Here is a 21,714-nt window from a genome sequence, read left to right as displayed (position 1 = left end):
AGCTACACCGCGATGCAGAGCGCCTCTCTTGCAGAGTCTGCCACTTGAGTTTGCTAAACATCTCCGTAACGCTATCACGCTTACCAAATAACCCTGTGACGAAACGCGCCGCTCTTCTTTGAATCTTCTCTATCTCCTCCGTCACCCCGACCTGGTACGGATCTCAAACTGATGAGCAATACTCAAGTATAGGTCGAACGAGTGTTTTGTAAGCCACCTCCTTTGTTGATGGACTACACTTTCTAAGGACTCTCCCAATAAATCTCAACCTGGTACCCGCCTTACCAACAATTAATTTTATATGATCATTCCACTTCAAATCGTTCCGTGCGCATACTCCCATATATTTTACAGAAGTAACTGCTACCAGCGTTTGGTCCGCTATCGTATAATCATACAATAAAGGATCCTTCTTTCTATGTATTCGCAATACATTACATTTGTCTATGTTAAGGGTCAGTTGCCACTCCCTGCACCAAGTGACTATCCGCTGCAGATCTTCCAGCATTCGCTACAATTTTCTAATGCTGCAACTTCTCTGTATACTACAGCATCATCCGCGAAAAGCCGCATGGAACTTCCGACACTATCTACTGCTCAGAATGACCTACAGCAGCTGTACAGACTGTGAACGTTGACGTTGGTTTTTGCTACAAGCTCACCGTTGGCACGCGGCTGTACTCTGCTGGCACATGACATCACTGGGAGCCTTGTTACATTTACGCTGCAGCCTCGCTGCTGGCACATCAATGTTCATGAAGGTATCTTGTTCCTTGCCAGAAGCGTTTACCCTACTGCTTTTCACATCGGTAGCTGGATGGATTACTTGGAGCGTGTGAAGTGGAAAAGATATTCTTCACATTATTTGACGATAGGAATAGTGATTCGTTCTCGCCAAAACCGCTTGTGTTTCACTAGAAGAAAGTAGAAGAGGAGTAGAGTTTTTTATCAGTTACAACAATACCTATCCAGGTTACATTTTCGGACGGCTGCTAATGTTGAAACAAATTTTATAAGTTATTTTAAAATATTAAACAAGAATAACTAATGTGACGACGATTCGACCCAATATTTACTAACATAATTTCCGTTGAAGGGTGATTTATAGGCCTAATCAATATGAGGTAATATTTCGTTACTGTCCATCCACATCTACTATTAGTCCTACGTCTTCCACTTATAAATATTGGTCCTGATATTTTAACAAGACCAAGAAAGTGGCAAATGTGGCGAAACACAGGAATTCACTAATTTCCTAAAATTAATACAATTCGTATTATCAGTCCTGAAGCGGTTGTGATGTGTACGTCTGTAGTCCCTGACAGATGTGCGTCCAACGACGGCTGAAGTAAGTGCTTTTTAAAATCGTTATTCGTGCTTCTCATTCTTGAAATTATTTCCAAAGCTCACAACAAATATTACACTGGCGGTATATGGCCTCTTCACTGGTAAGGTACTGGGGTAATGCAGTCAGTTTATAAAAGAAGTTGCTTACGAAACATTGCTCTGACCGACCCCCAAATTGCTCAAGTATCTATACCAAATAGAACCGTCAGCAAACATTCAACGTATACAAACAAGTGCAGCAACAGTGGTCAGATAGATGTATGTCTGATCTGTGAGAGAGGATGAGGGAAAGGTTCAAAAATCAGAGCAGACGCTTTAAGATTTCTGCAAACTGTATTGCAAAAATATACGTGCGAATAAGTTTTCAGTACCACTACTGAGTAACCTAGGAATCACATTACCATTAGTCCTGAAGACAAGGTAATTTAATCAGAGCTTCTACAAAGGGTTTATGAAGTCATTTGTCCCTGTCTTCAAACGGCGAATGGAATGGGAAAAGACCTTAATGCACGGCAGAATGGTAAAATTTCTCGGTTACGTACTTCACTGTAATTGTAGGTGGAGATGTAGAAGAAAACTTACAGTGTGCGAGACACTGTATAAAGGATAGTGATCCCTGAGTGACCTTGAAGCCGTAAATCACGGTTAAGGACTGTTGGCTATGGTTTCTGCTCAAAACTAAACCCAGCTTGATGTTCTTACATTGGGAGGATCGTAGCAAATAGCGGGGCGAGTAGCGATAGTCTAATTTAATACACAGAAGGCTTGTTTCATCATCCACAGGCTACGCTAGTGAGGAACGAGCAGCGACGTAGCAACATACGCACTATTTGAAATCTGCTGATCTGCTGAAACGTTTGAGTTCAGCTACTTACGCAATAAGGGTCATTGCAAATTTTGGTGATAAACATCTTAGTAAATTAGCTTACTACGCCTATTTTCACTCGTTGCTTTCATATGGCATCATATTTTGGGATAATTCATCACTGAGGAATAAAGTATTTATTGCACAAAAGCGTGTAATCAGAATAATAGCTGGAGTCCACCCAAGATCATCCTGCAGACATTTATTTAAGGATCTAGGGATATTCACAGTAGCTTCTCAGTATATATACTCTCTTATGAAATTTGTTATTAACAACCAAACCCAATTCAAAAGTAATAGCAGTGTGCATAACTACAATACTAGGAGAAAGGATGATCTTCATTATTCAAGATTAAATCTAACTTTGGCACAGAAAGGGGTAAATTATACTGGCACTAAAGTCTTTGGTCACTTACCAAATAGTATCAAAAGTCTGACAGATAACCAACAAGTATTCAAGATGAAATTAAAAGAATTTCTGAATGACAACTCCTTCTACTCCATAGAGGAATTTTTAGATATAAATTAAAAAAAATATTAAAAAAATAAAATATAAAAAAATAAAAATAAAAAAACACAAAAAATGAAAACGTTGTTATATTAAATTAAGTATGTTGTTAAATTAACTTAATTATGTCATGTATTGGAAAATTTGACTCGTTCCACATCATTACGAAATATCGTATTCATGATAAATGGAACTAGTATTAATCTAATCTAATCTAATCTAATCTAATCTAATCTAATCTAATCTAATCTAATCTAAAGTAACAACTAAAAAACAAGTAACAACTAAAAGCGCTGTTTGTTGTGTATCATGGTGGGCTTTCTTGTACGCAAGGATCTTCTAATTCTATTAAGTGTAGGGACTTTGTTTTGCATCATACAATAACTGCAACGTCTAGATTGAAATCTTATCCAATGATTTCATTGTTCACCTTTAAAGACTTTGTATTGGTTTTAGATGAACGCATATCCATATGGAATTTATTGGTTCATGAATTTATTCAAATAATGCCTACTGAACTTGCAACTGACATAGTTTCAGCTCCGCATTTGATAACACATCGGCTCCTCGCCAGCCTAATACTTAGCAGGAATGTCCAGTAAATTTGTATCGATCGAATCACTTTAATTTCTTTTATTTCATGTCTGTGTGTAAAAGCGCTGATTGTTGTTTATCATGGTTGGTTTTATTATACGGATGCATATTCTGTTAAGTTAAATGTAGAGACTGTCTGAAGCTTTGGTAGATTAGTGACTTTTAATCTCTGACAAAATTAGTAAGGGCAGAAGTAACAAGTGGCAGAGTAATTCCAAGCCGGGACTCTGAAGTGTTGAGACGGACCGAGGTTAGGTATCTGATTATTAGCAAAAACTCTGGTATTTTTTTATAAGAGGAAAGTGCTTTCCATGCTTTAATGAAACGACAGTATACTAGGAAGAAAAGTATTCGAGGTTTCGAAATATAATCAGTGTGGTCGGGACTCGGACGTGTGTAGAAGGATGGATGGAAGCATGAAATTAATTAGTGAAAAGTTTATTACTGTATGAAAGGTAAAACAATTTTCGTTAGATGTTTAATAAATCAGGGGACACTTTATGGAAATGGAAAACGCAGTAATAACGTGAGGAGGCAAGAACTCCGAACTTTCTTGAGCAAGATTGCTTCATTATTGTTGTAAAAACTTACTGCGATTACAAAATGAGGACTAACTCCGAAATACGATGCAGAAGAGGGTATCGCAATAGAAGAAAAAAAATAACAAAGAAACTGAAAGAGGAAAGATTTCTGAAGATACGGCGTGGAAGACGTTTGGAGACAAAGGAGATAATATGAATTTAGTATAACCAGAAACAGTCCGATCAAGAGAACACAATCTTATTGTGATGTCACCTCGGAATACAACCGCGTCACTTTATGAGTTATTTTGGACTGTAGATGGACTGTGACCTTTGCTCATGCTGTACACTGTATTGGAAGTGGTAACCGACGACAAATTTTGGTGCACAGTATTGTAACCAATTTTCAAAAGTTATCTTCATCTGTGTAGGGGACAAAAATTACTATACTTTAAAAGTGATTATTAATAAAGTGACAACAAAACAATTAAACGCATAGTTACGTAGTGGTCGTCGTTTTCAGTATTTTTGTATGTATAATCCAGTGCCGCACCCTACTCTGAAACAGTTTCAGAATTTCGCAGTGTGCATTTTATGACGTGTTAAGCTTTGGAGAAGCAGCAGAGAGTTCTATTTGCAGTTTGTTAATTAATTTTCCTATTGGCAACATATCAACTGTCACGTCAGCTTTAAAGTCCATCCAGTTCAGCGAGTATGATACGATGAGGGACACATGAACATTCCACCAATTTCTTCCCTGCAGACATCTTTGTCTTGCAACGTGTGAAAACAGCATTTTACGAACTACTACGTAGGCGTGGAAAATGCACAGGAATTAAATTTTGCGCTCCTTAAAAAAATTAAAATACATATTTTACACTGTAACTCATTTCAAAATCAGTATAAAACTCCCTTGCAGTTAAAATTTCGAACCACACCACCTAATGTAATATGAAATGTGCATGAACGACGTATGTATAATAAATACAATTCTACTGCAATGATTATCAGTTTAATTATGGATGTAACTATTTTATAAATGTATTTATGCGCATTAGAGGAAAATACTTATTTACTTTTGGTTAGGTAGAACAAAATAATGCATACAGCGTAATGTGACAGGATAGGCAAAATAATGTTAACACCTGCGCTCACTTGGGAATGGTTTATTAATAAGGATTTGAATCCCCATTTGCACGTAATACAGCTGCGATTCTTCTTGGAATACTGGCATATAATGATTGTACAGGCTCCAGTGAGATGTTATGCCACTATTCGATCAGTACCTCTTCTAACTGCTGTAGTGACGAGACAGGCGGAAATCTCCTCCGGAGTCTGCGCTCCAACACCGCCCACAAGGTTTCGATAATGTTCAAGTCCGGGCACTGCGCTGGCCAGAGAAGACGCTGCAGTTCAGTTGCCTACTCCTGGCTGTGTGAATGGGTGCATTATCGTCCTGAAATATGGCATCACTCTTGGGGAACACCATTTGGATCAGGGGGTGCACCTGATCACCTAAAATGTTCACATAATCGTTGGCCGTAACACATCGTTTGAGAGTAATGATGGGACCAGCAGAGTACCATGATATGGCTATACACACCATCACACTTCCACCTCCATGCTGAATCGTTGGAATCAAGCATTCAGGACTGTAGGATTCTTTTGGCGTTCTCCAGAAGTAAACACGGCCCGTTGTTGGAAATTACGAAAAAGTTGACTCGTCGGTCTATATGACGTGTTTCCACTGATCAGCTGTCCACGACTTATGCTTCTGACACGATGTTTTACGCCTCTTTGCGCTGGTTGTCGTCACTAATGGTTTCTGTGTAGCAGCTCGTCCATGAATACTCGCTTTATGGAGTTCTCGGTGGACAGTATCGATAGATATGAGGTCTTGAAGTTGGCTATTGACCTCTGCAGTCACTTTAGCCTCCACATTTCTGTGTTGTTTTGACACAATTAGTGTTAGCGTACGACGATCTCTGTCAGTTAGTTTTGATTTCCGCCCACTATCACGTGACCACGATGATGTTTTTCCATGTTTTGTGTAGACTGTCACGACTGTTGAAAAAAACTGCTCTTGAAACATTCAATAAGTTGGCTGTCTTTGTTAGTGAGACTCCAACTAATCAGGCCCCACCATCTGTCCGCCGCTCGTGGTCTCGTGGTAGCGTTCTCGCTTCCCGAGCACGGGGTCCTGGGTTCGATTCCCGGCGGGGTCAGGGATTTTCACCTGCCTCGAGATGACTGGGTGTTTGTGTTGTCCTCATCATTTCATCATCATCCAGGAAAGTGGCGAAATTGGACTGTGAAAAAGATTGGGTAATTGTACGGGCGCTGATAACCACGCGGTTGAGCGCCCCACAAACCAAACATCATCATCATCAGGCCCCACAATCTGCCCTCTTTGGAGCTCTGTCTTTCATTGCACGTCGACCTCGGCCTTAGAATGCAAATACGAAGTGTGTACTTCTCGTAAACAACCTGCACTGCAGCCTAGGCCGTACTGAACATGCATTGTCTAGTGCGTTGTAGACCGTCAAACGCAACCATCATATGACTACCATTGTTCACATTACTTTGCCTGTGCCCTTTATGTTAAGCACTAGAAGTGTGTAACATTCTGTTGTAGTTCCATTAAACTTCAGATTTTTTATGAAGTGCCTTTGTAGTTCAATGTCAGAAGTGTCCTTCTGAAACTACAATAACTTAGCTTACTTTAATTTTAACAGGATCATGCACAAAGGATATTTAAACAGTCAATGTGTATTATAAATTTTGAGTCAGTATGGCTTGCGAAATACAGACCTACCAGTTTACAATGATGATTCACCTACGCTAACCTCCTCTTAGTTTCACTTGTCAGATGTAACTGTTACTCCGATCGATTTCAACCAAACTTCGTATACACATTAATTATCATCAGGAAAGAATCCCTTTGGAATTAAGACCAACATACATTCTCATGCAGGGTGAAGGTGGGAGGGAAAACGAAGCGTAGCTAACGACGCGCAGACAGATTATATTTATCTAATATTTAAGCATGAGAGCATTCAGTGACTTCAAACTAGCTTTAAACATTATTTAAAATCTTTGCGAGACCCCATACAAAATGATGAAAGGAAGAAAGTTTATTTCTGATTACGTTTTTGCTGTTCGTACAGTAAAACTGCCTCGTCGTGCACAACATTTTAATTTATTGGTTCTTTACTGCTGCCGCTTTTCACAACACATTTTGCAGACAGTATCCACACATACCCCTGAAAGTGTCTGGAAAATATATCATTGTAAGACACGTAACTCAGGAGATGTGACGATATGAACATTGAGCTGTGTGTAACCTAGAGGGCGAAATTCGCCAGAGGTATAGTTGAAATATATGTGGAAATATGTGTGAAATACATGTGGCATGTGCAAACACAGGCAAAGCACCGTATAAAAAGCCCCTCAAACTCATGGGTCGTTTGCCACCAAACTTAATTCACATGTTACATTCTGCCTGTAGCGAAATACTGTGGGATTACAACCACCAACTTCCTTTTGGGGCAGGGATGATGAAGAGAGAACGGGGAGGAAGATATCTGCACGACAGACAGGGCAAGTAGGAGATGGATACAGATTGGAGGGACAAGGATATAGATAGAGGTGAGGAGGAGTTGGACAGAGAAATGGCAGTGAGAAAACTGGAACAGGGAGTTGGGAGCAGGAGTTAGAGAACGAGGAGAAGGCGGACAGAGAGAGGGGAAAATAGTCATGGATAGGGAGTGAAAAGTGGCGGAGGTGGGGACAGGAATAGGATATGACGATCAAGGAGGTGGAAGAGGAGATGGACAAGGGACTGAAGGCAGGAGCAGATGGACAATAGAAACCGGAAATAAATACCTAACGAGTCAACACCGGGTACTCATATTCTGTGAGAGTGCATTAGAGGGTGTGAGAGCATTTCTTGGCCCGTGGCTGGAGGAAAGATACCATCAGAAACGATGTGGAACGAGTCAATTTTCTAGCGATGTATGCATGATTTCTGTGTGCCATGTCAGCCATTTACAAAAAATTAAATATGACAGTGTCTTAACTTTGATATACACTCCTGGAAATGGAAAAAAGAACACATTGACACCGGTGTGTCAGACCCACCATACTTGCTCCGGACACTGCGAGAGGGCTGTACAAGCAATGATCACACGCACGGCACAGCGGACACACCAGCAACCGCGGTGTTGGCCGTCGAATGGCGCTAGCTGCGCAGCATTTGTGCACCACCGCCGTCAGTGTCAGCCAGTTTGCCGTGGCATACGGAGCTCCATCGCAGTCTTTAACACTGGTAGCATGCCGCGACAGCGTGGACGTGAACCGTATGTGCAGTTGACGGACTTTGAGCGAGGGCGTATAGTGGGCATGCGGGAGGACGGGTGGACGTACCGCCGAATTGCTCAACACGTGGGGCGTGAGGTCTCCACAGTACATCGATGTTGTCGCCAGTGGTCGGCGGAAGGTGCACGTGCCCGTCGACCTGGGACCGGACCGCAGATCTCCGGATCTGTCCCCCATTGAGCATGTTTGGGACTGGATGAAGCGTCGTATCACGCAGTCTGCACGTCCAGCACGAACGCTGGTCCAACTGAGGCGCCAGGTGGAAATGGCATGGCAAGCCGTTCCACAGGACTACATCCAGCATCTCTACGATCGTCTCCATGGGAGAATAGCAGCCTGCATTGCTGCGAAAGGTGGATATACACTGTACTAGTGCCGACATTGTGCATGCTCTGTTGCCTGTGTCTATGTGCCTGTGGTTCTGTCAGTGTGATCATGTGATGTATCTGACCCCAGGAATGTGTCAATAAAGTTTCCCCTTCCTGGGACAATGAATTCACGGTGTTCTTATTTCAATTTCCAGGAGTGTAGATCATCTTGTTGGCATTCGCAAGTAATATTTGAGAAATGTAAGACATCTATCACAAACGAAGTGAATGACGTCTTGTTTTTAATGCTTCTCTTTCCAACTATTTTGCGAAAAAGGCCTGCTTTGGGTGCAACGTGAAATATTAGAGCTTCTTTTGACTGGGTGCCTGAATTTGGTTTCCCCTGATTCTAGGGACTGGAAGTTACGAAATAAACAAGTTCAGAGATACAGAGAGCTCATCTCATTGCGTGTAAACCTTAACGGAGGGCAGAGGCACAGTTCCTTGAAACGCATCTGAGAAAAAGTATTTCTAAAAATGACTGGTAGAATTTTTTTATTCCGTTTATCGTTTAACGTGCGTAATTGTAGTGGATTCTTGGAGAATCAGAGAATATAAATCTTTTATTGAGAAAATTGCCGGCGCCATTCGGCCAAGACTAGTGTATAAACTGTGGGAAGGAAGAGGCAGTTTAACCAGAACCGTTCCGCTAATTTTAGCAGATCTTTTTTTACCAGACGTTTTGCTGCTTGTAAAGTTCCTTGCAAAACTTTGTTTCCAGTGTTTTAGCGTGCGATAGCAAAAGGTAAAATTCTTTTGTTGTCCACATTTTGTAACTGGGATTTATGACCAAGGAGAACAGATCTCACACAGATGAATAGCCCGCGTGGATGATTACCTTCTCAGGTAAGGGGCTGAAAAATCTGCCCTCTTAGGGAACATTAAGTACTTTGCCCATTACCTCCGTCTAGTTTCCACATTCATGCAAAGCATCTATGATGGACCTAGAAAAAGAGAAAGAGAGAACTATTTCCTTCGTTTGAAATCCTATTTCTCATTCCTTGTTCAGAATTTCTTGGTGCCATACCGAATACACGCTACGTGGGAATGATCAATAACTGTTTTCATAATTGATATGCAGTGCTAATTTGTCAGGCACATGCCGTTAGGACGGTATTCGGTGACATACTAGGACGCAGTGAGCTGACTGTCGTGGTTGTCGTTATTGACATTTCCATCATCTACAAATAATTTTTATGTTTACGAATAATTGCGTAATGATTTCGATGACAATTTTAGTGGCGAGTTCACAGTACTGTTTGTTTTCTATTAAGGGGAGGTTACGCGTCGTCGTATTCTTTATTATTGTATTTACACTACTGGCCATTAAAATTGCTACACCAAGAGGAAATGCAGATGATAAACGGGTATTCATTGGACAAATATATTATACTAGAACTGACATGTGATTACCCTTTCGCGCAATTTGGGTGCATAGATCCTGAAAAATCAGTACCCAGAACAACCACCTCTGGCCGTAATAACGGCCTTGATACGCCTGGGCATTGAGTCAAACAGAGCTTGGATGGCGGGTACAGGTACAGCTGCCCATGCAGCTTCAACACGATACCACAGTTCATCAAGAGCAGTGACTGGCGTATTGTGATGAGCCAGTTGCTCGGCCACCATTGAACAGACGTTTTCAATTGGTGAGATATCTGCTGGGCAGAGCAGCATTCGAACATATTCTGTATACAGAAAGGCCTGTACAGGACCTGCAACATGCGTTCGTGCATTATTATGCTGAAATGTAGGGTTTCGCTGGGATCGAATGAAGGGTAGAGCCACGGGTCGTAACACATCTGAAATGTAACGTCCACTGTTCAAAGGGCCGTCAATGCGAACAAGAGGGGACCGAGACGTGTAACCAATGGCACCCCATACCATCATGCCGAGTGATACGCCAGTATGGCTATGACGAATACTCGGTTCCAATGTGCGTTCATCGCGATGTCGCCAAACACGGATGCGACCATCATGATGCTGTAAACAGAACCTGGATTCATCCGAAAAAATGACGTTTTGCCGTTCGTGCAGCCAGGTTCGCCGTTGAGTACACCATCGCAGGCGCTCCTGTCTGTGATGCAGCGTCAAGGGTAACTGCAGCCATGGTCTCCGAGCTGATAGTCCATGCTGCTCAAACGTCGTCGAACTGTTCGTTCAGATGATTGTTGTCTTGCAAACGTCCCTATCTGTTGACCCAGGGATCGAGACGTGGCTGCACGATCGGTTGCAGCCATGCGGATAAGATGCCTATCTTCTCGACTGCTAGTGACACGAGGCCGTTGGGATCCAGCACGGCGTTCCGTATTACCCTCCTTAACTCACCAATTCCATATTATGCTAACAGTCATTGTATCTCGACCAACGCGAGCAGCAATGTTGCGATACGATAAACCGCAATTGCGATAGGCTACAATCCGACCTTTATCAAAGTCGGAAACGTGGTGGTACGCATTTCTCCTCCTCACACGAGGCATCACAACAACGTTTCACCAGGCAACGCTGGTCAAATGCTATTTGTGTATGACAAATCGGTTTTATCTTTCCTCATGTCAGCACGTTGTAGGTGTCGCCACCGGCGCCAACCTTGTGTGAATGCTCTCAAAAGCTAATCATTTGCATATCACAGCTTCTTCTTCCTGTCGGTTAAATTTCGCGTCTGTAGCACGTCATCTTCGTGGTGTAGCAATTTTAATGGCCAGTAGTGTATATTTCTGACGTAGATCATAAAGATTAACTGAAATTCGATATGCACGTTAGACCTTATTTACTATTCCACATGAGTTTGTCGTCATGGACAATCTAAATTTTTCATTGTTTTTCCGTTACTGAAGCAGTTACTAGTCTTAATGAACATTTTTGATACATCTTACTATCTTCTCTTTTAGGAGGAATATTTTTACTTTCGTGTTTCTGTTTTATTTACAACCTTCACCGATGATCTCTTTACGTGAAAGTAGCAATTACACAGAAGTCTTCAGTTACTATTTGTATATTTTCCAGTCTCTGGCATCCTTTACAATTACTGCCCTCCTCACTCTGGTGGCTACATTTGGAGGTATGGAGTAATTTTAAGATTATGGAAGAGGAATGGTGACTTTACGAACCATAAAAATGTTCCAGCTATGAACCTGTTATGAATCTACCGAATACCGTCTTTTAAATGAGTTTTTCGAAAGAAAAGCAGCTGATTAGGCTACATTTTTTTTTCTTTTCCCTGAGACGTAGAGGGTAGCCATGGGCATTGGCGTCCGTGGTGCTAATATCTCTCCTTACATAAGAAAAATGGCTCTGAGCACTATGGGACTTAACATCTGAGGTCATCAGTCCCCTAGAACTTAGAATTACTTAAACCTAACTAACCTAAGGACATCACACACATTAATCCCCGAGGCAGGATTCGAACCTGCGACAGTAGCGGTCGCGCGGTTCCATACTGAAGCGCTTAGAACCGCTCGGCCACTGAGGCCGGCTACATAAAAAAGAAAACATTTTTTCACCATCAGTTGTATTTATTCAAATTTATTCTCGACTGATTTCGGTTATTCCTCGTCTCCATTACATTTCTGGCAGCCTTTAGCATCATCACAGCTCGAATAGTTGGATCTCTTTCTCTTCTGGGTTTCCCATAGTTGAAGATTCACTCTCACAACATTCTGTGGTTCAGACGCAAATTCCTAGATATCTTGTTCTGACAAAAAGTCGAGTGTTTTACCTGCGCTGCCCTGCGTCTCGTGTTCGCCCCACATTGTCGGCCGCGCAGCGTTGTTTTGCTTCCAAGGTGGCGAAACACCTTCACACCATGTAATACCTATACCACATATGTGATGCTGAGTTATGGCCTGTGTAGTTCCTGCTTCTCTTTAATTCTTTCACCTTTATTTCATTTACTTTTAATCGATATTTTGTTCCCTCTATTAAATATACTAGTCCTCTCAAAGCATTCTGTATCAATATTCCGATTTCATAGAGGTTATTCGCTGTTCTTCATATCTCTTTCCTATGGCAGAAATTTTTTTATAAAATGTTTTTACGTGTTGATTCGATGGAAGGTCACACATTTTTCTAGAGTAATTCAGATGGGAGCCCATCATACGTAGCTCCAGAAACACTTCAGCCTCAAGAGCTCGACGTCTTTCGATCTTATAATTCATCATCGCATTATTGTTAACATCTCCTCTTGTTTCGAGAACGGTTGATGTCACCTTTCTGAAACTGTCTTTTTCATTGTCACCTGCTAACAAATTTTCTTTTTTGTGAGGCTCCTAGATTTGAGAAGCAATAAATGTACCTTCCTTTTATGCTAAATAATGAAGTAGTGTGTCAACGATGAGCGAGCATTAACTTTCTGTAATAGCCAACGCCGTATTAGGTCAAAGATCGTATGAAACGGTGAAAGTGGTTCATATTAACGAAGTCCCTGACATGTAACATGCAGATTTATTCCGCCCAATATCCAAAATTCACTGACGCCATTTTCTTTCTTGTAGTGCGACTTTCGATCACATTTGATTTTTAAGAAATGTGTCTATTTTCAATGCCGATATTATAAGACTCCCCCCCCCCCCCCATGAACCATGGACCTTGCCGTTGGTGGGGAGGCTTGCGTGCCTCAGCGATACAGATAGCCGTACCGTAGGTACAACCACAACGGAGGGGTATCTGTTGAGAGGCCAGACAAACGTGTGGTTCCTGAAAAGGGGCAGCAGCCTTTTCAGTAGTTTCAAGGGCAACAGTCTGGATGATTGACTGATCTGGCCTTGTTACTATAACCAAAACGGCCTTGCTGTGCTGGTACTGCGAACGGCTGAAAGCAAGGGGAAACTACGGCCGTAATTTTACCCGAGGGCATGCAGCCTTACTGTATGATTGAGTGATGATGGCGTCCTCTTGGGTAAAATAACCGGAGGTAAAATAGTCCCCCATTCGGATCTCCGGGCGGGGACTACTCAAGAGGATGTCGTTAGGAGGAGAAAGAAAACTGGCGTCCTACGGATCGGAGCGTGGAATGTCAGATCCCTTATTCGGGCAGCTAGGTTAGTAAAATTTAATAAGGGATATGGATAGGTTAAAGTTGGATATAGTGGGAATTAGTGAAGTTCGATGGCAGGAGGAACAAGACTTCTGGTCAGGTGACTACAGGGTTATAAACACAAAGTCAAATTGGGGTAATGCAGGAGTAGGTTTATTACTGAATAGGAAAATAGGAATGAGGGTAAGTTACTACAAACAGCATAGTGAACGCATTATTGCGGCCAAGATAGATACGAAGCCCACACCTACTACAGTAGTACAAGTTTATATGCCAACTAGCTCTGCAGATGACGAAGATATTGAAGAAATGTATAATGAAATAAAAGAAATTATTCAGATAGTGAAGGGAGACGAAAGTTTAATAGTCATGAGTCACTGGAATTCCAGTGTAGGAAAAGGGAGAGAAGGAAACGTAGTAGGTGAATATGGATTGGGGCTATGAAATGAAAGAGGAAGCCCCCTCGTAGAATTTTGCTCAGAGCACAACTTAATCAAAGTTAACGCTTGGTTTAAGAATCATTAAAGAATGTTGTATACATGGAAGAACCCTGGAGATACTAAAAGGTATCAGTTAGATTATATAATGGTAAGACAGAGATTTAGGAACCAGGTTTTAAATTGTAAGACATTTCCAGGGGCAGATGTGGACTCTGACCACAATCTATTGGTTATGACCTGTAGATTAAAACTGAAGAAACTGCAAAAAGTTGGGAATTTAAGGAGATGGGACCTGGATAAACTGAAAGAACCAGAGGTTGTACGGAGTTTCAGGGAGAGCATAAGGGAACAATTGACAGGAATGGGGGAAAGAAATACAGTAGAAGAAGAATGGGTAGCTTTGAGGGATGAAGTAGTGAAGGCAGCAGAGGATCAAGTAGGTAAAAAGACGAGGGCTAGTAGAAATCCTTGGGTAACAGAAGAAATATTGAATTTAATTGATGAAAGGAGAAAATATAAAAATACAGTAAATGAAGCAGGCAAGAAGGAATACAAACGTCTCAAAAATGAGATCGACAGGAAGTGCAAAATGGCTAAGCAGGGATGGCTAGAGCACAGATTTAAGGATATAGAGGCTTATCTCACTAGGAGTAAGATAGGAACTGCCTACAGGAAAATTAAAGAGGCCTTTGGTGATAAGAGAACCACTTGTACGAACATCAAGAGCTCAGAAGGAAACCCATTTCTAAGCAAAGAAGGGAAAGCAGAAAGGTGGAAGGAGTATATAGAGGGTCTATACAAGGGCGATGTACTTGAGGACAATATTATGGAAATGGAAGAGGATGTAGATGAAGACGGAATGGGAGATACGATACTGCGTGAAGAGTCTGACAGAGCACTGAAAGACTTGAGTCGAAACAAGGCCCCCGGAAGAGACAACATTCCATTGGAACTACTGGCGGCCTTGGGAGAGCCAGTCCTGACAAAACTCTACCATCTGGTGAGCAAGATGTATGAAACAGGCGAAATACCCTCAGACTTCAAGAAGAATATAATAATTCCAATCCCAAAGAAAGCAGGTGTTGACAGATGTGAAAATTACCGAACAATCAGTTTAATAAGCCACAGCTGCAAAATACTGTCACGAATTCTTTATAGACGAATGGAAAAACTAGTAGAAGCCGACCTCGGGGAAGATCAGTTTGGATTCCGTAGAAATACTGGAACACGTGAGGCAATACTGACCTTACGACTTACCTTAGAAGAAAGATTAAGGAAAGGCAAATGTACGTTTCTAGGATTTGTAGACTTAGAGAAAGCTTTTGACAATGATGACTGGAATACTCTCTTTCAAATTCTGAAGGTGGCAGCGGTAAAATACATGGAGCGAAAGGCAATTTACAATTTGTACAGAAACCAGACGGCAGTTATAAGAGTCGAGGGACATAAAGGGAAGAAGTGGTTGGGAAGGGACTGAGACAGGGTTATAGCCTCTCCCCGATGTTATTCAATCTGTATATTGAGCAAGCAGTACAGGAAACAAAAGAAAAGTTTGGAGTAGGTATTACAATCCATGGAGAAGAAATAAAAACTTTGAGGTTCGCCGATGACATTGTAATTCTGTCAGAGACAGCAAAGGACTTGGAAGAGCAGTTGAATGGAATGGACAGTGTTTTGAAAGGAGGATATAAGGTGAACATCAACAAAAGCAAAACGAGGATAATGGAATGTAGTCGAATTAAGGGGAATTAGATTAGGAAATGAGACACTTACAGTAGTAAAGGAGTTTTCTATTTGGGGAGCAAAATAACTGATGATGGTCGAAGTAGAGAGGATATAAAATGTAGATTGGCAATGGCAAGGAAAGCGTTTCGGAAGAAGAGAAATTTGTTAACATCGAGTATAGATTTAAGTGTCAGGAAGTCGTTTCTGAAAGTATTTGTATGGAGTGTAGCCATGTATGGAAGTGAAACATGGACGATATATAGTTTGGACAAGAAGAGAATAGAAGCTTTCGAAATGTGGTGCTATAGAAGAATGCTGAAGATTAGATTTGTAGATCACATAACTAATGAGGAAGTATTGAATAGGATTGGGGAGAAGAGAAGTTTGTGGCACAACTTGACCAGAATAAGGGATCGGTTGGTAGGATATGTTCTGAGGCATCAAGGGATCACCAATTTAGTATTGGAGGGCAGCGTGGATGGTAAAAATCGTAGAAGGAGACCAAGAGATGAATACATTAAACAGATTCAGAAGGATGTAGGTTGCAGTAGGTACTAGGAGATGAAGAAGCTTGCACAGGATAGAGTAGCATGGAGAGCTGCATCAAACCAGTCTCAGAACTGAAGACCACAACAACAACAACATTATAAGACTCGTCGCTTAGTGCATACTCGGTGAAACAAGCGTTGATTTTCTGAGTAGAGTGCGGTGAAGCCTGATAAACATTTTTGCAATCACAGCTAATTCGTTGTTCATTGTTATCAAAGAAAATGAAGCTTATCATTTACTTGGTGGGTAGGCAGGATCTTTCTGAACTTATCCTCTTTCGGTGTAACTCGGTAGCGTGTGATATTTTCCTTCTCTTCTTTGGAACAAACCACCCCTTCGATATTCGATGCTGGAAAGAACGACAGATATGAAACTTCCTGGCAGATTAAAACTGTGTGCCCGACCGAGACTCGAACTCGGGACCTTTGCCTTAAGCGGGCAAGTGCCGGGCGTGAGTCGTGCTTCGGTAGCTCAGTTCGTAGAGCACTTGCTCGCGAAAGGAAAAGGTACCGAGTTCGAGTCTCGGTCGGGCACACAGTTTTAATCTGTCAGGAAGTTTCGTATCAGCGCAAACTCCGCTGCAGAGTGAAAATCTCATTCTGAACGACAGATATATTGAGTCCTTATTCATAAATCGAGCGTCTTATAAACATACTCTGCTGTTCCAGGAAATAAATTCATAGCTTGCATTCCATAGGTCCAAGTACCTACATAGAAATTCAGGTCATCTTCCCACAGTGTAAATCTACATGTTTTGGTTACTTCAAAGATAGTGGCGAAAGTTCTGATATTTTTAAACTCAGATATTTATTTTCATTCGTTATTCTCTGGAAGCAAAAGCACATCTAAAAATCACCGGATATACCTGAGAGGTCGGCCTTATTCGCCTTGTACGTCGTAATTAGCTTCAAAATATTTTTCCCGTATATTCGATGCCATTTCTGGCTGTATCATTTTACAGTACATAACGATCACAAAATCTATTCATAGTTGATATCGGTCTGTTGCTTCATCGTTTCACACAAATTAATTCAATCAACGCCGTCCATGTGAGTTGTGACACAATTAAGTGTACCTACGTTCTGTTAAATATTTCATAATTCTATAAAATTTTCTAAGCTACAACTGCAGTAGAAATTTCAGAAAACGTAGTATTTTTCAACGTAATATGCCTTGAGCTCTGTGTGTTAGATTAGTTTAGCAATACTAACATACGTATTACTTTCGGAAATAATAAAAAATATCTGAGTAACACGATCCAGTTATTTAGGAAGTTACTTTTGTGAAACTAACAATAAGGCTCTTCAGAGGAACATCTGACGTTCCTTTCGTTATGGTCGAAATCATATACAGAAAACGAGTTGCCAATTGAGATTTAAAGTTCAATGTTTAACGTAGAGTTTTAATGATTACTAAAGGATATTTAGGGACTGCTCTAAGCCACACAATAGTCTCAACTTTACACTGCCACAAATATTTTGATATTATGCACACTAAAATGTCACATCGAGCTACATAGAAACAATATACACAGATGATCCAAAACATTATGACCACCTGATTAATAGCTTGTTTGGCGCTTTTGGAACGAAATACATCGCTGATTCCGCGTATCTGGACTCTGGCAGTTTGCTGGTAAGTTTCTGGAGGTATGTGGTATTAGGTGTCTACGCACAGGTCATTTAATTCACGGAAACAACTGTCCACTGATTTGCGTACATGGTGATGGTGCCCGATAGCGACCGAGATGGGTCCTACAGAATTGACATCAGGCGAATTTAGTCACCGAGACATCGACGTGAGTACGGCTATAATGCTCTACAAACCAGTGAAGCCCGGCTCTGGCTCCGAAACACGGAAAATTACGAGGTGCATTCAAGTTCTAAGGCCTTCGATTTTTTCTTCGCCGGACTGGAAAGAGATAGAAACGTGCGCATTGTTTTAAAATGAGGCCGCGCTCATTGTCAATTCGTCCCAGAGATGGTAGCACCGTACAGCAGATGGAATTTTACCGCCAGCGACGAGAATGAGAACTGTTTTAAATACTTAAAATGGCGACATTTTCCTTACTTGAACAGCGTGCAGTCATTCGTTTTCTGAATTTGCGTGATGTGAAACCAATTGAAATTCATCGACAGTTGAAGGAGACATGTGGTGATGGAGTTATGGATGTGTCGAAAGTGCGTTCGTGGGTGCGACAGTTTAATGAAGGCAGAACATTGTGTGACAACAAACCAAAACAACCTCGGGCTTGCACAAGCCGGTCTGACGACATGATCGAGAAGGTGGAGAGAATTGTTTTGGGGGATCGCCGAATGACTGTTGAACAGATCGCCTCCAGAGTTGGCATTTGTGTGGGTTCTGTGCACACAATCCTGCACGACGACCTGAAAATGCGAAAAGTGTCATCCAGGTGGGTGCCACGAATGCTGACGGACGACCATATCGCTGCCCATGTGGCATGTTGCCAAGCAATGTTGACGCGCAACGACAGCATGAATGGGACTTTTTTTTCGTCGGTTGTGACAATGGATGAGACGTGGATGCCATATTTCAATCCAGAAACAAAGCGCCATTCAGCTCAATGGAAGCACACTGATTCACCGCCACCAAAAAAATTTCGGGTAACCGCCAGTGCGGAAAAAGTGATGGTGTCCATGTTCTGGGACAGCGAGGGCGTAATCCTTACCCATTGCGTTCCAAAGGGCACTACGGAAACAGGTGCATCCTGCGAAAATATTTTGAAGAGCAAATCCCTTCCTGCACTGCAACAAAAACGTCCAGAAAGGGCTGCGCGTGTGCTGATTCACCAAGACAATGCACCCGCACATTGAGCTAAAGTTACGCAACAGTTTCTTCGTAATAACAACTTTGAAGTGATTCCTCATGCTCCCTACTCACCTGACCTGGATCCTAGTGTCTTTTGGCTTTTCCAACAATGAAAGACACTCTCCGTGGCCGCAAATTCAGCGATTTTCCAGTGGTCAAAACAGACTCCTAAAGAAGCCTTCGCCGCTGCCATGGAATCATGGCGTCAGCGTTGTGAAAGATGTTTACGCCTGCTGGGCGATTATGTCGATAAGTAACGCCAGTTTCATCGATTTCGGGTGAGTAGTTAATTATAAAAAAAATCAGAGGCCTTAGAACTTGAATGCACCTCGCATATTGCTGAGAGATGACATTGTCGTCAGGGAAAACATCAAGCGTGAACGGATACAGATGGTTTGCAGCTGTCAGCGTGTCTTCGATTACGAGCACAGCTCCCTCGCAAACGCAGGAGAATGTCTCCTGCGCTTAACATAAATACCGCTACCACCAGCCTACGCGCGTTGCGCGCTGCACGTATCGAGCCCGTTCACCTCGATGACGGCTTTTGTGGAGACGACCATCGACCTAGTGTAACAAAAACGTGATTCAGCCGATGAGCCGAAACGTTTGAATTTATCGACGGTCCAATCCCGATGATCCCGTGCCCACTGCAATCGTAATTCACTATGTCAGTGAGTCAACATATGAACATGTGAGGGTTGTCTCTTGCGGCGCCCCATGTTCACAAATATCAGACGCTACCGTGTTACACCGAAAGAGGATAAGGTCAGAAAGATTCTGCCTACCCACCAAGTAAATGACAAGCTTAATTTTCTTTGATAACAATGAACAACGCATTAGCTGTGATAGCAAAAAGGTTTATCAGTCTTCACCGCACTCTACTCAGAAAATCAACGCTTGTTTCACCGAGTATGCACTAAGCGACGAGTCTTATAATATCGGCATTGAAAATAGACACATTTCTTTAAAATCAAATGTGATCGAAAGTCGCACTACATGAAAAAAATGGCGTCAGTGGATTTTGGATATTGGCGGATTAAATCTGCATCTCACATGTCAGGGACTTCGTTAATATGTACCACTTTCAACGTTTCATACGATATTTGACCTAATACGGCGGTGGCTACTACAGAAAGTTAATGCTCGCACATCGTTGACGCACTACTTCATTATTTAGCATAAAAGGATGGTACATTTATTGCTTCTCAAATCTAGGAGCCTCACAATAAAGAAAATTTGTTAGCAGGTGACAATGAAAAAGACAGTTTCAGAAAGGTGACATCAACCGTTCTCGAAACAAGAAGAGTTGTTAACAACAATGCGATGATGAATTATAAGATCGAAAGACGTCGAGCTCTTGAGGCTGAAGTGTTTCTGGAGCTACGTATGATGGGCTCCCATCTGAATTACACTAGAAAAATGTGTGACCTTCCATCGAATCAACCCAAAAAACATTTTATAAAAACATTTCTGCCATAGGAAAGAGATATGAAGAACAGCGAATAACCTCTATGAAATCGGAATATTGATACAGAATGCTTTGTGAGGACTAGTAGTATATAATACTGGGAGCAAAATATCGAATAAAAGTAAATGAAATAAAGGTGAAAGAATTAAAGAGAAGCAGGAACTACACAGGCCATAACTCAGAATCACATATGTGTGATAGGTATTACATGGTGTGAAGGTGTTTCGCCAGCTTGGAAGCAAAACAACGCCGCGCGGCCGACAATGTGGGGCGGACACGAGACGCAGGGCAGCGCAGATAAAACACTCGACTTTTTGTCAGAACAACATATCTAGGAATTTGCGTCTGAACCATAGAATTGAACGATGTGCTGTGGAACACTTTTGTGTGCGCCAGCATTGTGCCCTTTCGGCAGAGATGCCACAGATAACCATCTACGATAGTTTACAGAGCAGACAAGCTTCCGAACCCCACCTTCTGTGAAGAGTCGTTGAAGTCCAACCATTTAGTCACTAGTTGTAGTTTCGCTCTCCTTGTACCTCTTTCCGTAGATGCTCACGACAGTAGCACGTGAACATTCGACCAGCTTCGCCGTTTTATAGCTACACCTCTGCGTAATAATAATCTGCCTCTGTCAAAGTCGTTGATCTCAATGGATATCCCCATTTTCAGCCCATATCTTCGCTTGGGTGTCTGCTCCACCTGCATACTTTTGTTGTCGCATCACTTGCCCGCAACGCCCCCCAGCGGCGGCATCCGATATCGCGGTGGGCAGCAATCATAAGGTTTTCGCGTATCAGTGTATGTAGAACACAGTTTTGAATCCCTGCACGTGTACTGTTACCATCGTAGTTATCGACATAAGAGTAGTCCTAGTGTAGTTGTGGAAAAACATACCTCTGAGCATCAATTAAGGTCTTTTTTGTTTCAAACCAGTGTTCTAATGCTTCAAAAACAGTCTGAAAAAAGAAAAGGCTTAGTACTCCCCTTTTGCTAATAATCATTCGTGAGTGTACGATGTGAGACCCGTTCCCATCTGTTTTCCTGTCGATAAAAGCTAGCCGGCCGGAGTGTCCGGGCGATTCTAG

This window comes from Schistocerca cancellata, chromosome 7 (assembly GCF_023864275.1).
Source record: "Schistocerca cancellata isolate TAMUIC-IGC-003103 chromosome 7, iqSchCanc2.1, whole genome shotgun sequence".
Classification (NCBI taxonomy): domain Eukaryota; kingdom Metazoa; phylum Arthropoda; class Insecta; order Orthoptera; family Acrididae; genus Schistocerca; species Schistocerca cancellata.
Note: the sequence above shows the minus strand (reverse complement) of the source record.